This window comes from Chionomys nivalis, chromosome X (assembly GCF_950005125.1).
Source record: "Chionomys nivalis chromosome X, mChiNiv1.1, whole genome shotgun sequence".
Taxonomy (NCBI): Eukaryota; Metazoa; Chordata; class Mammalia; order Rodentia; family Cricetidae; genus Chionomys; species Chionomys nivalis.
The window spans coordinates 24,374,396-24,390,400 of NC_080112.1; positions in this window are offsets into that span (position 1 = coordinate 24,374,396).

The following is a 16,005-nucleotide window of genomic DNA, read 5'->3' on the forward strand; positions in this document are numbered from 1 at the left end:
TATATTGCATATTGTCTGATGGGAGAAAAAATATAGGAGAACTGTAAATACAGCCTGTTTAAACTTTTAAATTTAATTAATTCAGGTGGAATATATGATTTATTTTATCGTTCAGCAGTAGTCTGTGTGTGTGTGTGCGTGCGTGTGTGTGTGTGTGTGTGTGTGTGTGTGTGTGAATGTTTAAGGAATTTATAGAGGAAACTGAGAAATTAAATAGTAACTTTGGCAATATAGAGGTGCTCCCTTGCTTTAGATTTTCTTGTGGAAGAATGGAATGTAGAGCGAACCCCAATAGGAAAGGATAGGAAAAATTTAGAATCCAAAAAAACTGTTTGGACAAAGTGGCAATAAATTTTGGGGGGACCAGAATAAATCTAATTAGTGAAGTATTTTGTCTTCCACTAATGGTGAGGAGGAGGAAAGTGTTAGAGGAGAGAGATCATCTTTCTCTTCCTTACTCACATTGTGCTTCTACGTACACATGATAAAGAGAAAAACTGGAAGTAAGTTGTATCCTCAAATGAAAAATGGAAGCTCAACTAAAGTGTGGGCTGATTTGTTGAGAATGTGTTTCCTTTTCAAAGTACAACAAAGAAAAAAAGCTAATGATAGGAGCTATGGATTCAGGTATCTAATTACTTGCTTTCAAAGTTGCTCTGGTCAGGGGGCTGGAGAGATGGCATAGAGGTTAAGATCACTTGCTGCTCTTGCAGAAGGCCTGGGTTTGGTTAACAGTACCCAGAGGGTGGCTCACAAATTACAACTGTCTACAGCTCTAGTTCCAGAGGATCCAAAGCCTCACTTATATACATGCAGGCAAATTACTTATAAACACAAAAATAAATAAAAATAAATAATCCTTTAAAAAAAGTTTCTTTGACATAAGGCAGTAGCTCAGTTGGTAGAGTACTTGACCAGTATGTGCTAAGGCCTCGGTTTGGTCTCTAACAGCATGCAAAAACTGGATGTATTGGTGTATGCCTATAGTCCCAACACTCAGGAAGTGAATGGCAGGCCAGGAATTTAAAAGTTGCTCTGGCCTGGTAGAGTAGTGAAGAGCTGAACTCCCAGGTAGTGGTGGGATGCTGAGGCCAGATTATCATTTGGACCAAGTATCTGAAGGACATTCTAGACAGTATAGCATGACTCTGCCTCAAAAAACTTTACCCTAATACTATTCATTTTTGTATGTCATACGTTCATGTTATATCCTGCTACTCCGCACAAAGTGATTTTCTGGTGTAAGTATTTTCCAGTGGAGTCTTTAGAGTCGTTTAAGTACAGGAAGAATATACCATAGAACATTTCACCTCACCTTGGCATTCAGCGACACCATGCTGGCAACTTAAAAATCACATTTTAAGAGAACATTTATTTTTATTTACTTTAAGAAAACATTTACAAGTGACGAATTCTACAAATGAAGGCTTTCCCTGTCCCCAGAGAGCTGGTTGTTAAATATTTACCAGTATACTTTTACCTCCTTCTATTCTCTGTGGATTCTATCTCAAGTGGAACGCCAAGAATTCTCTCCATATTTCTAGGCCTCCAACTGGTATTTGTTTGCTCAGCTTTGTCATGAGCTATTCCTCTGTGCTCCTACCTACACACTCGCCTCTATTTTCCATCTGTGTTGGAGTATCTCTTTATATTTTTGTTATTGGTAATATGTTCTGGATTCATCTCTCCCCGTTGGGACTTGAAAGACATTAGTCCCAAGCACTTTTAAATGTGAAGGGCAGAAATAGCATTTCTACTGTGGTGGAGGAGAGACCATGCTTGCAATATGCAAGTTACTCATACACTCATGCCAATCCTATTTTTGACAAACATTCATTATATTGAGGATCCTGAAAGAAATTAAAATCAGTCTCAAAGGCAGAGTGATCTGTAAACACGCATAATCGGTTATTATGGAAAGCCAGGGGAGGTAAGAAAACTAAACATTTTGGAAAGTGTATCCACACAAGTAACATTTAGATTAAGTTTTGAAGTAGACAGTCTTAAAGCAAGGAAGATTGGATGGACATTATGGTGTTGGAAACAGAGAATTGGTCTACAGGTCGGGGGTGATAGGCACATTGTTGTTCCTAGTTCTGAGACTCTGCAATTCTGACCAAATCAAGAAATTTAATGAAAGCATTAATGGTGGATCCCCTGGAGTGAAACATAGGCTAGAGAAGCTTCTAGAAAGGAATGGGTTAATGTGTTTTCAAAGTACTGTCATGTGGCTGAAACAGTTCCAAATATTTTCTGTTTGAATGCCCAAGGTTAAAATTCCCAAGAGAAGACATGTTTGGCATAGCCCGTATTACAGGCACAACTAGTACCCTGCCTGGAGTTAAACAAAACACCTTCACTGAAATACCACCAAGACAAGGTCCAACAGGAGAGGGACACCTCCCTGGAAAGGAAAGGCAGTATTGGAATCAGAAGATTTAGGACAGAATATTAGTTGAACAAAAGAAGCAACATTTAAAAGAGTGTTCTAATTTAAATTGCATTTCTGGCTATAGATGTATCTTTTACGTTCTAGTTTCTGCTAACAAGGCTACCCTTTATTCTTGTGCCTTCTGTCTGGTAGCCTCTACAATGAACTTGGTATGTGAAACATAGCAACTCTTCCTCCTCCCTGTCTTTCTGCTACTCCAAAGGGAGTAGAAAGATTACTAATCTTGCCTCACTTCCTTCCATTTAGTCTTTCAGCTCTCAACTGTTCTCCATAACTTCTGTAGTTCTTACTTGCCTTTCCTAGGGTGACAATGAGAAGCTAGCAGCACCGAAGTACTCTGGAAATGGGGCAATTCCATTCACACACCTGGACTTTAATCTTTGGACCATTAGTGCTGAGCAAGATTAGAAGTGGCTGAAAAACCACAGCAGCGAATCAAGGGCAAAAGAAGTAGCTCTGCACTAGAACTGAGCAGTCATTAAGTTGTTTTGTTCTAAAACTCCATGGGGGGTAGTTTTAAAATGAGTTTTCCGTGGACTTAGTTAATTATTACAGATGTTTTCTTGTGACCTTGCCCCTTTTTTGAACTAAATTCTTTGCTGTTGTTGTTTTAGGGTGGAATCGTGTTATGTTTCAGCTCCCAGCATGCGTGGGGGGTAAGGTATGTGGACTCTCAAAGAACCACGTGAGTGCAGGCTGAATGCACATGCCTTCAAGTCGGGTGACTCCAGGTTAGACTTTTCATTTTCTAATGTTTGTGTAGGTGAACTCTGTGCCTGAACAATGAAGTTGGAGACTTTTGTTGCCTCAACGAGCTTGTCACTTACTCTCCCAAGTCCATTTATGGTGAGAACTAGTCATTTTGGACAGTCAGAGCAGAGATAACTTGTTAGTATAAGGCTAAAAATACGTACCAAAATCTGCCATAGAAATGTTACAACTAGATTAATATTATATCTGCCATGCCGTTGGAATTTAGTGAGAAATATCTAGTTCGACCTCCCCCTGACCATCCTCAGATAGAAAAAATAATAATTCTCTAAAAGCTCTAAAACAATTGTCCGACTTAGAAATTCAGGAACTTCTACTACCCCTACACATTATTTTCTTCAGCACTGAAATTCCATCAGTCTTTGAGCTTTTGGCCTATGATCTTTTGCGTGGTTATTAAGGCAAGTACTCTGTCTCTATGTAATGGGATTAAGACAAGATTTGTCTCTAGCCATAACTGATCTTGTTTATTCAGACTATGATTAACTTATGTAAAAATTTGCCAAAAGTGCTCTGGAGCCAATGTTGAATGACTGTGACTATCTTTTCCATCTAGGCCCAATGGATATCCAAATGGAGGTCAACTAAGGACCTATTCTGGTCAAATACTCAAGACACAAAGATGTCAGATAATGTCCTAAAGGCTCAGCTATACAGCAGGAAAACAACTGACATCTTGTCAGCTTTATAAGAGATGTAAAGCAGCAGTTTCCGATGGCAACTTCCATCAGACTCCCTCAGTGTGTGCTTTGGGGTGACATATACTGCCACAGAAATGTAAAGTAGTAAAAACTGTTAGAAACAAACTTGTTAGAACTTGGGAAACAGTTTCATCAACCCAGTAAATGCTTAATTAAGAAAATCACAACGATGTATAGGGGTTCGCAGGTGTCCAGGGAGATGTCCCCAGCTGGTACCTTGGGCAACTGAGGAGAGGGAACCTGAAATGACCCTATCCTATACTGATAAATATCTTACATATCACCTTAGAACCTTCATCTGGCGATGGATTGAGGTAGAGACAGAGACTCAATTTGGAGCAACGGTCTGAGCTCTTAAGGTCCAAATGAGGAGCAGAAGGAGGGAGAACATGAGCAAGGAAGTCAGGACCGAGAGGGGTGCACCCACCCACTGTGACAGTGGAACTGATCTATTGGGAGCTCACCAAGGCCAGCTGGTCTGGGACTGAATAAGCATGGGTTGAAACTGGACTCTCTGAGCATGGCGGACAATGAAGGCTGATGAGAAGCCAAGGACAATGGCATTAGGTTTCGATCCTAATACATGAACTGGCTTTGTGGGTGCTTAGCCTGTTTAGACGCTCACCTTCCTGGACATAGATAGAAGACCTTCGTCTTCCCGCAGGGCAGAGAATTTGGACTGCTCTCCAGTATCGAGAGGGAGGGGGAATGGTGTGGGGGAAGGAGAAGAGGAGTGGGGATAGGGGGAGGGGACTGGGGGGAGGGGGCAATATTTGGGAGGAGGGGAGGGAAATGGGAAACGGGGAACAGGTGGAAATTTTAATTTAAAAAGAATAAAAAAAAAAGAAAAAAAAAAGAAAATCACAACGATATGATACAGTGTTAGGAAGACTTTGTGACATTTCTCTCCCCCCCCCCCCTTTTTTTTGGTTTTTCGAGACAGGGTTTCTCTGTAGCTTTGGAGCCTCTCCTGGAACTAGCTCTTGTAGACCAGGCTGGCCTCAAACTCACAAAGATCCGCCTGCCTATACCTCCCAAGTGCTGGGATTGAAGGCGTGCACCACCACCGCTTGACATATTTCCACTTTTTATGGTACCAGTTTTCATCCACATTCCTAGCATGGAACCGTGGTCCTTAATTCCAAAGGGAGAAGAGGAGTCTTCATTTATAAAATACTATTTCCGTACATTTGCATGCAAAATTCAAGAAGTCATTGTTTTTTACTGCTAAGTAGTACTCTAATATGTATATATTCCATACTTCATCCATTCTTCCATTGAAGGGCATCTAGGTTGTTTCCAGGTTCTGGCTATTACAAACAATGCTGCTATGAACATAGTTGAGCATATACTTTTGTTGTATGATAGGGCATCTCTTGGGTATATTCCCAAGAGTGGTATTGCTGGGTCCAGGGGTAGGTTGATCCCGAATTTCCTGAGAAACCGCCACACTGCTTTCCAAAGTGGTTGCACAAGTTTGCATTCCCACCAGCAATGGATGAGTGTGCCCCTTTCTCCACAACCTCTCCAGCAAAGGCTATCATTGGTGTTTTTTATTTTAGCCATTCTGACAGGTGTAAGATGGTATCTTAAAGTTGTCTTGATTTGCATTTCCCTGATCGCTAAGGAAGTTGAGCATGACCTTAAGTGTCTTTTGGCCATTTGAACTTCTTCTGTTGAGAATTCTCTGTTCAGCTCAGTGCCCCATTTTATAATTGGGTTGATTAGTTTTATTACAGTCTAGTTTCTTTTGTTCTTTATATATTTTGGAGATCAGACCTTTGTCAGTTTGCGTTGGTGAAGATCTTCTCCCAGTCAGTGGGTTGCCTTTTTGTCTTAGTGACAGTGTCCTTTGCTTTACAGAAGCTTCTCAGTTTCACGAGTAAGACAGAGATATAGGCTTGTTTTAACCTGTTTGGGGGCTCCCTAGGAGGATAAGCCCCAAAAGACACATCTCTTTTTCTCTTACTTAGAACTCCAGCTAGAAAAACATATCATTATTTGCAAATACTGTCAGGCAACCTGATAACCCACAGAATCCTAGGGTAAAAGACCATTTTCAAACTTTACAACAGATTTTATAAGACTGGGAACAAAAACAGGAAAGAAGTTCTTTGGAAAATTGGGACACTCAAAAACAAAACAAAACAACCATGAAGCTAGGGGAATTTAGAAGATTCCAGACATACCTGAGGCAAAGCACATGGTCTTAAAATAGGTGAGAGAGTCTTGTGCTCTTACCTCAAGCTCATCCCTAGGCCAATCTGAAATTACATCATTGCTTTAAGATGGACATTCAAAAAAAAAATCTCTGTCAAAAGGCTAGCTGAATAAAAGCTAAGAAATAGACTCTGGTGAGAATGTGCAGCAGCATACCAATATATGTAGGATGTAGCAAAATGGTGCTCACAGGGAAATTCATAGCTACTGATGAAATAGCTCAAACAATACCCTAATCATTTAGAGGAAATAGAACACGAAGAACAAAGTAAAACAAAAGCTAGCAGAAGGAAAGAATAAAAATATAGAGCATAGATTATTTTTAAAAAACAAGAGGGAATCAATGGACCCAAAAGCGAGTTCTTAGGAAAAAAATCACTGAAGGTAATAAATCTCAAGCTATTCTGTCAAAGAGATAAAGAGAGAATATACAAATAACTAAAATTAAAAGTAAAGCCGGGCCAGGTGGTGGTGGCGCATGTCTTTAATCCCAGCACTCAGGAGGCAGAGGCAGGCGGATCTCTGTGAGTTCGAGACCAGCCTGGTCTACAAGAGCTAGTTCCAGGACAGCTCCAAAACCACAGAGAAACCCTGTCTCGAAAAACAAACAAACAACAACAAAAAAAAAAAAAACCAACAACAACAAAAAAAGTAAAGCCGGGAAATTACTGCCAGTTCTAATAAAAGCTTGTAAGAGTTGGGTATGAGTGGGGTATGATGGCCTGTATTCCTAGCACTCTGCTAGCTAAGGAATCGTGAGTTCTAGGCCAGCATGAATAAGGGCCAGTACCAACCAATCAACAAGCAAACAGACACAAAATCATAATGAAATAAGCACTATGAACACTTCACCAAAATGTTAGACAGCCTGGAAAATATAAACTACTCAAATCAAAAAACCTAAACTAATTCAGAAAGAAGTAGAAAAACCTCAGTATATCTACAAAACTGGAAAATGTTGAAATAATTCCCAGCCAATCATATAACACCCATGGCTACAAAAATAAATTCCACCAGTTATAAAAACTGAGCATCACTCCATCTTAAATCCTTCTATTAAATAAAAGAGGAGATCATTTTAAAACTTATTCTATGAAGTCAGCACTATCCTGATACCATATCTAGACAAGAAATTAAAAGAAAATATTAAACTAATATCCCTTATGAATATTGAAGTAAAATTTCTCTATAAAATATTAGCAAAAAATTTTATGCCACAATCAGGTAGGCTTTATCATGGGAATATGAGAGTGATTCAACATAAGAAAAATCAACCAATGTAATATATCATATTAGTAGATGAGATAGAAAACGCTCATAATAATCACCACTCACTCAGAGAAGGCATCTGGCAACGTTCAGTTCTTTTCTCAAAGCAGGCAGAAAGCTAGGAATAAAAGATACTGCTTCAACATTGTATGCTCAGGGTATTTAGGGAAACATTCAGCTAATCCATAATGAATGATAAAAAAATTAAAATCTTTGAGGAGTGGATGGGGGTATGGAGAGGTGGGGGGAGCAGGAGGAGGGGAGGAAGTGGGAATTAGGATTGGTATATAAAATGAGAAAAGAGTTTTTAGAAATAAATAAATCAATCTTTTCCATTAAGATCAAAAACAAGGCAAAGATGCCCATTATTACCAGTACCATTCAACATTGGATGGAATGTTATATTTGAACAAATGAGACAAGAAAAACAACACTGAAACTTAAAAAAGAAGGAAAGCTCTTTCTAGTTATTTAGTATAAGAGAGCTATTAGAACAAATAAAATAATTCGTCAAAATTTCAAGGTTCAAGATGGATGCAAATACGTGTTTCTACATACCTGAAATGAATAGTCTAAAATGAAAGGAAAGCTGTTCTGCTTGAACAGTACGTGAAGGAATCAAGTACATAGGAACACATTTAAGCAAGTAGATGGAAGACTTGTACACTAAAAACTACAAAATAGTACTGAAAGGAAATGAGTGCTTAAGTAAATAGACATCTTATGGTCATGGATAGGAAGTCTTAGTGTTGTTTCATTAGAGAGATCCAGCCAAAACTCACATGAAATACCTTTTTAAACATATTAGAATGGTCATAGTTTAGAAAAACAAATAATGGTGCGCATTGGGGTGATGGGGATAAATTAAAAACATTCATTCATTGCTGACAGAAATGCAAAGTTGCTGAATATTTCTGGAAAATAGAGTGGTGATTCCTCAAAAATCTAAATTTAGAATTTTCTTATGACATAGTAGTTCTATTCTTAATCACACACCCAAAAGAAACGAAAGCACACTTCAAACATCTTATATGAATGTTCACTTATCATAGTCAGAAGTAAGAAAAATCCTAACATCCATCAATACATGAATGAACAAAATGTATAACAGATATAGAATAGCATCTAGTCATGATAAAGAAGTACTTTCTATTTCATGCTATGACATACATGCCATGTTTAATTGTCATGTAAAATAAACCAGACATAAAGGAGAAATATTTTAATTTTATTTATATTCAATAGTTGAAAAAGTCAAGCTCACAAGGCCAGAAATTACATTAGCAATTATCAGTGTCTGAGGGAAGAAGAGTATGGGGAATCATTGCTTCATGCTTACATAGTTTCTGTTGTGTTGATAAGAATGTTTTGGAGATACACGGTGGTAATCATTGCACAACATCATGCCTGTAGCAATGTCTCTGAACTGTATACTTAAAAGGCAAATGTTAAGCTCTATATATTTGTCACAGTAAAAACAAGGGAGAAGACGGTGATTTAATTGGATGAGAAAAATATAACCATAAAAGTAACTTCCCAGCTAGGAAAACAAGACCCAAAAGTCAGAAATGCAAACTTGTCTAATATGTCGCAGGTCAATGAGAAGATGTTGGGAGTAGGTACAAGCAGTATAATGATTATAGTCATGCATCCAAATATATGTGAATTATTAAAAAAAGGTACATTTTAACACGTACAGTTTATTTTATGCCACTTAGAGATCAACAAGTTCTTTTTAAGTGAAAACTCAATAAAAAAGTTTTATTAAAGATTGTGTCAACAAGATAGATGACAGATCTAGTCTCTTTTGTATCAGTCATAGATACACACCTACTATCTTAGCACTCAAGAACGGAAGTCAGCAGTTTATAAGTTTGAGGCCAAAGTAGGCTATGCAGCTAGACTACATAGTAAGACCATTTCTCAAAAACTAATCTAGTATCTGTCATTGAGCTTATAAAGTAGTATGTAAGAGACTTTAAATCAAATCACAGCATAATTATAATGTTGGATATGTTTTAGCAAAAAAAATTAAAATGTTTGAAAATGTTAATAAATATCAAACCTTTTCTAATACGGGAATAATTAACCCACTCCTAAGCAAATGACTGGTTGATGATTAAATTGGCTTGAGTTTATATATTGAGTAGTAGATATAGACATATAGGAAGGAGGCAGATTCAGCAAAAAGAATAGCTTATACAAAGTTCTTGTGATATTTAAAAAAAAGCTTAGCATGTTTGACGTGTGGCTAAACCATAGTCATTGGCAGAGTCAGATCATGTAGCATTTTATATATCATGTTATGATTTCAGTCTTTGTCTTAAGACAAGTAAAGAGTCACTGAGAGGTTTTAAAGTGCAGGCTGATTTGATAAGATGTGAACTGTAAAAGAATATAGCGGATGTGATAGGACGAATGGCCTGGAAGACAAGAATAGAATCAAAGGCACCAACTGCGAGGCTCTCCAATTTTTGAGCCAGATAAGAGATGATAGTGGCTTGGTCCACAGAAGAGGCAAAAGGGCTGGCAAGAACTGAACAAATTAGACATCCTTTGATGAACTGGATATCAAAATGGCTTTAAGTAAAAGTTATGTTTGGCAGTAATTCTTACAAAACTACGGCTTGTAGAAGACCAAATTGCCCCAATGCCTATGTTGGTTTTATTGGAACATAGCCATTTAACTCGTTTATGTATTTTTGATGGTGTGTGTGTGTGTGTGTAATTGAAACTGACACGTTATATGACCTGGAAAGCCAAAGATATTTATTGTCTTTCCACACAGAGCATTTGCTGATTCCTGACCTAGGACTGTGGGCTTTATACCTGGCTTGCAAGTCTGAATGGGTGGATGGTCAGTGAACGTAGAGGGAAAAGAAAGCAGGGACAGCAAGAAAGACAGGAGGAGCAGCATCTGTGGAAGAAGGGTGGGAATATAAAGGGATCATTAGAAGTGTTCCTAGGATAGTGAAGCAGGCCTGAAAGGGGAGACAGTAGCCAGTTGAAGGTGCCAGACTCAGTAAGAGACTAGTGGAAAGGGAAAGTGGGATGTCTTTTTGTGTTTACACCATTTCCTTCCGTAGCTTACTCAGGGACATTAACACTGTGAACAAAAGGGCTGGGACTCAACTGGATAGGTAAACAGAGTCCACACTCTAATGTTTATTGTGTTCTTTGTGCCTGGCAAGACTTGTTTGAAGCATTTGATGTGTGTGGTGCTTCTTTACGGTAATGTTGTTGATGGAGGTGGGTCTTGTATTAATCTGTTGCTTTTATTGGTTAATTAATAAAGAACCTGCCTAGGCCCATTTGATAGGCCAACCCTTAGGTGGGTGGAGTAAACAAAACAAAATGCTGGGAGAAAAAAGCTAAGTCAGGGAGTCGCCATGATTCTCCCACTCCAGACAGACACAGGTTAAGATCTTTCCTGGTAAGCCAGCTCGTGGTACTACACAAAATATTAAAAATGGGTTAGATCAATATGTAAGAGCTAGCCAATAAGAGGCTAGAGCTAATGGACCAGGCAGTGATTAAAAGAATACAGTTTCCGTGTAATTATTTCAGGTATAAAGCTAGCCGTGCGGGCAGCCGGGTGCCAGGAATGCAGCCGGCCGCTCTTATTACTACATGTTGTGAAACAGGTACTCCGTTCATAACATTTGTGTAGTTGAGGAAACGGAGGCACAGAAAGGGTAGCCAACCTGTTAGGAAGGAATAGCACACGCCTTTAATCCCAGCACTCGGGAGGCAGAGGCAGGTGGATCTCTGTGAGTTCGAGACCAGCCTGGTCTACAGAGCTAGTTCCAGGACAGGCTCCGAAGCCACAGAGAAACCCTGTCTCGAAAAACCAAAAAAAAAAAAAAAAAAAAAAAAAAAAAGAATTTTAACACAGACAGATATCCTGCTTCAAATCATTAATCTGTACCCAGATTTAGCCAAAGAGAGACTGACCCTAAGTGATTGGATGCAATCTGGAGAAAAAAATTTACCTTTGAATGTTTGCTTTAGGAACCACGATTTTGCCTTGTTAAACACCCTAAGGTTTGTCATGGCCAGTAGTCATGGCTTATCGTTTAATAAGAACTTTGTGATTAGGATCCATATCCGTGACCATTAGATCTAAGGGATATACATGCCCTTCTGAAAAGAAATTTTTTATTATCTGGTCCCAGACGCCAACAGTCCCCTTTGGTATATCGGCTGCTTAGTTCATGGAATCTCTTGTCTTCCTCACTAGACAGACTGAGGACCCTGGAGCATAGCTTCCCCAACTATGTGCCCTCAACCTTGACTGAAATAATACCAGTACAATAGCCATCTCCCCATCCCATTTTCAACACCATTGAAAGGCTAGCCTGGCAAACCGGAAAAACAAAGAAACTACCAAACCAAACAAAAACAAGCAAGCAAACAAAACAGCCCTCTAAAAGAGACTTGAAATTCCAGCCAGGCACAATGGTGCACACTTTTAGCCTCAGCATTTGGGAGGCAGAAGCCGAGGTTCAAGGTCAGCCTGGTTTCCATACTGAGTTCCAGGACAGCCAGAGCTTTTCAGTGAGACCCTGTGTTGGAAAAAAAAAATACTACTTGCTGGTCTGGGTCCCAGGAGAAAAGATTGAGCCCCTGTGTCATCCAGTTTTAGGGTTATTTACCTAGTCACCTTTATGTTCTTTTCAGTTAGATTTCTTCTTTAACTTTCCTGAAATTTCTTCACCGTGCCTAGGCTCAGTCTGCCTGTGTTCCTGTCTGCTGACTCCTCATCTACCTTGATGTATGCTGATTCCAGTAACAAATCACAAGTGGTTTGGCTTTGCCCTGCATTTATTTAGGTTGGAGGTTTGGCCCCTTTCTAACAGTCTTCCCATTAACTTCTCTTCCTTTCAGGTCTTCTGCTCTTCATGGTGACCATGACCAAGGGCAAGGCTAAAGAGATTTCTTTTCACTTAAGAGGAGCAAAAACAAACAAATAAACAAACAAAAAACCTGTGTGGTGGTGGGATCATTGTCATCCCCAGACACAGCCTGCTACCTTCCTGGAAGCCTTGAAGGATTTTTAAACTATCTACTATTAAGCCCAGAACTTAATTCAATCAGTGCAAATTATATTTGTAAATCTAAGATTCTGAATAGAGTCCAAACCACAATTTAGTAGAGTAGATTATAGTATAACCTGAATCAAAAAAGTTTGAGGGCTTTAGTATTAGGCCCCACTGTTGTGTAGTGTAGCTACCAAAAAGCAGTGATAATATAGTATATATGATTGTAGGGTAACCACAGCAAGAAAGATGACCAGTATACCTCTTGTCCAGCTATCACTCTATTGGCTGCTATATTTTGTTCTATTTTGAAATATTTTATGGTGACTGATAAATAGTAGCATCCCAGCGTCCGGTGTTTTCTAAGTGCTTCCTCTATTACTGTAATGATTCCCTGGACTCCAGACCTCTCCACATTTAGAAAGTAGTGAATTAGTTCCAGGCCCAAGTCAGAGCCTACAGGAACTGCTTCAGCGCTCAGCTTTAATGACTATTTCTTAAATGGGATATTTTATATGTTGGATAGCAGTTAAATTATCATCCTGTGCCCTGCTCTATTTCATCCCAATGAGAACACACTGGATAAACTGTCAGCAATAATCAGGAAAATCAATTTTAAAAGGCAGCAATAAAACAAAACTTCCTGCTAAGTATTTCATTGGCATTAATTTATTTGAGTGTCATTATAACCCTATGAGGTAGAAACAGTGCTTCTGTTTATAATAGGGAAAATGAATTTCAGAGAGCTAAAGACTCTTAGTTTCACAGAGAATATGGATTAAATCCATACTATTTGACTCCTTTTATATGATGTTTGCTGCTTAGAAAAATCAATACAGACTTGACACTGATAATTGGTTGCTTAGGGATCAGGCACTAGGAATGAATGGGTTATAAGAAGGTTTAAGATTGCTTTTTGGAATTATGAAAAATTTCCCAAATTGATTATACTTGTGGTGTCTAACTGTGAATAAACTTATGGCCCTCACTTTGTAATGTGGGCAATATATCTGTATTATTGATATTTTCGACATTCTTTTCTAGGTGCAGTGAAATAAAGCTTTGGAGAGTTAGACAAATAATCTTTTTTGCAATGCTATTCTATTAGCCACATACCTAATTGTAGCTGGCAGAAAGAGTTTAAGGAATTCAAGAATTCTTCCTATAAGTGTTGAGGATGGTTGCTAGCTAGTTTGTTAAGAGTTTTCTGAGGCCAGAGCTGATCTGCACTGTACTGTATATAGAGAGGGTTTAGTGGTTAAGAGTACTTGCGGCTCTTTCAGGAGACCTGAGTTCTATTTCTAGTACTCACAACCACCTGTAACCCCAGCTCCAAAGGATCTGATTTCCCCTCCTGGTTTCCATGGATTCCCACACACATGCAGCAGATGTTCATACAGACACATACATTCAGAGAATAAAAGCAAAGGTATATTAATATACTTCTTTATAGATTTGTAAACAGCCATTCTACTCAGTCCATCAACTATTCCCTTGACATGGCTACTCCAGACTTTCGCTTCTCAGATCCCTCGAACTCCAAGTCATTCTCATGATCCAGAAACTACAGAGTAATGACTGATACAAAAGGTCTCAGTAGGTAGTTACATACTTTCAATTTCCTTCCATGATTAGATACCAGGTCATTGGGAAAATGAACATGCAGGTTTGGGGTACACATTTCACCAGCAAGAAGTCTAATTTAAAGAAATATAGATGTGGTGTGTTGAATGAGAGTGGCCCCCATAGTCTCACAGAGTTGTGTTTAGTCACCAATTAGTTGGTGGACTGTGTGGGAAAGATGAGGAGGTGTGTCCTTGTTGGAGTAGGTGTGTCATGAGAGTGGGTTTTAAAGTTTCAAAAGCCCTGCCCAGGCCAGGCCCAGTCTCTGGCTCTCTGCCTGCTACCTGTGGATCAGGATGGAAAGCTCTCCGCTACTACTTCAACGCCATGCCTGTCTGTGGGCCACCATGCTGGCTATGATGAAACATAAGCAAGTCCCCAAATAAATGCTTTTTTAAAAATAAAATTTGACTTACTCATGGTGTCTCTTCACAGCAATAGAACAGTGACTAAGACAATAGAACACCTCAGATCAGGAAAAAGTAGAGTGAGCTGTTGGGTTTTGCTTCCTGACATCATGATGTGTAGTAAGACTTGAATTCTTTGTAGCTAAATAGATCAAGCATTATTCAGTTTAAATGATATCCATGTTCTAAGAGTTTCTGAAAAAGGACAGGAAACGATTTGCTAAGCTTCAATTTGAGATTTTAAAATGACTGTTATTGTTCATTTGATAAATTTAAGTAGATAACACCTTTCATTTGAAATATCAATCATATGTGATAATAACACATACATTTATAGGCACCCAGCTAAACACTTTGCACACATAGTCTAATTTAATACAACCAAGGTACACATTCGTATTATCACTATTTGATAGTAGACTACTTGAAACCCAGGGGTTATTTTCAACTTGTGTACATCATCCAGCTATTAAGTGGTTACACTGGATTATGAACCACATGTCTAACAGCTAAGATAATAACTATTTTAGTTGATTGGGGCCTACTACTTTCTATTTTCCAGGGAATGGTGTTCTATATGCCCTTGCTATATATCAGGTACATTCATATATATAGTGATATATATTCATATATATTCTCACTTAATCCTCCAACATCTACCTTAAGGCAGGTGTCATCTCTCACATTTAAATTTTTTACTTCCTATATTTTTATCTTATTTTTGAGGTTATAGTTACAATATTTTTTCCCTTCTATTTCCTCCCTCCAAACCCTCCCATATACGTAACTCTTCTTTCTTTCAAATTCATGGCCTCTTTTTTCACTGAATATTATTGCAAGCATTTGTTACTATTAATTAGCAAATACAGTAGGTTTCATTATGGCACTTTCAAACCAAACTTGATTCTATTAATCCCCTTCCTTCTTGTCTTCTCCACCTTCCCCCTGATCTCCTCCTGACCTTCAATCCCCAGTAGCTTCCTTTTAACTTTCATGTGTCACTTGTGTCTTATTGGCCTCCTCCTGTTCCTCAACAGCTCTTTTCCCTCTCTTGTAGTCCCTTTCATAGTTTAATAACCTATACCCACATCCATACACATACAAACACACTTTAGAAGCTAGAATCTGCATATAAGAACATGTGGTATTTGTCTTTCTGAGTCTGCGTCACTTTAAATAGTATAATAATTTCTAGATTCAACAATTTTCCTGAAAATTGCATAACTCTTCTTTGCAAGCAAATAAAATTCAATTTATATATGTACCACAAGAAAATGAATCTCAGCCGGGTGGTGGTGGCACATGCCTTTAATCCCAGCACTTGGGAGGCAGAGGCAGGCAGCTCTCTGTGAGTTCAAGGCCAGCCTAAGAGCTAGTTCCAGGACAGGCTCCAAAGCTACAGACAAACCCTGTCTCAAAAAACCAAAAGAAAGAAAGAAAGAAAGAAAGAAAGAAAGAAAGAAAGAAAGAAAGAAAGAAAGAAAGAAAGGAAGGAAGGAAGGAAGGAAGGAAGAAAGAAGAAA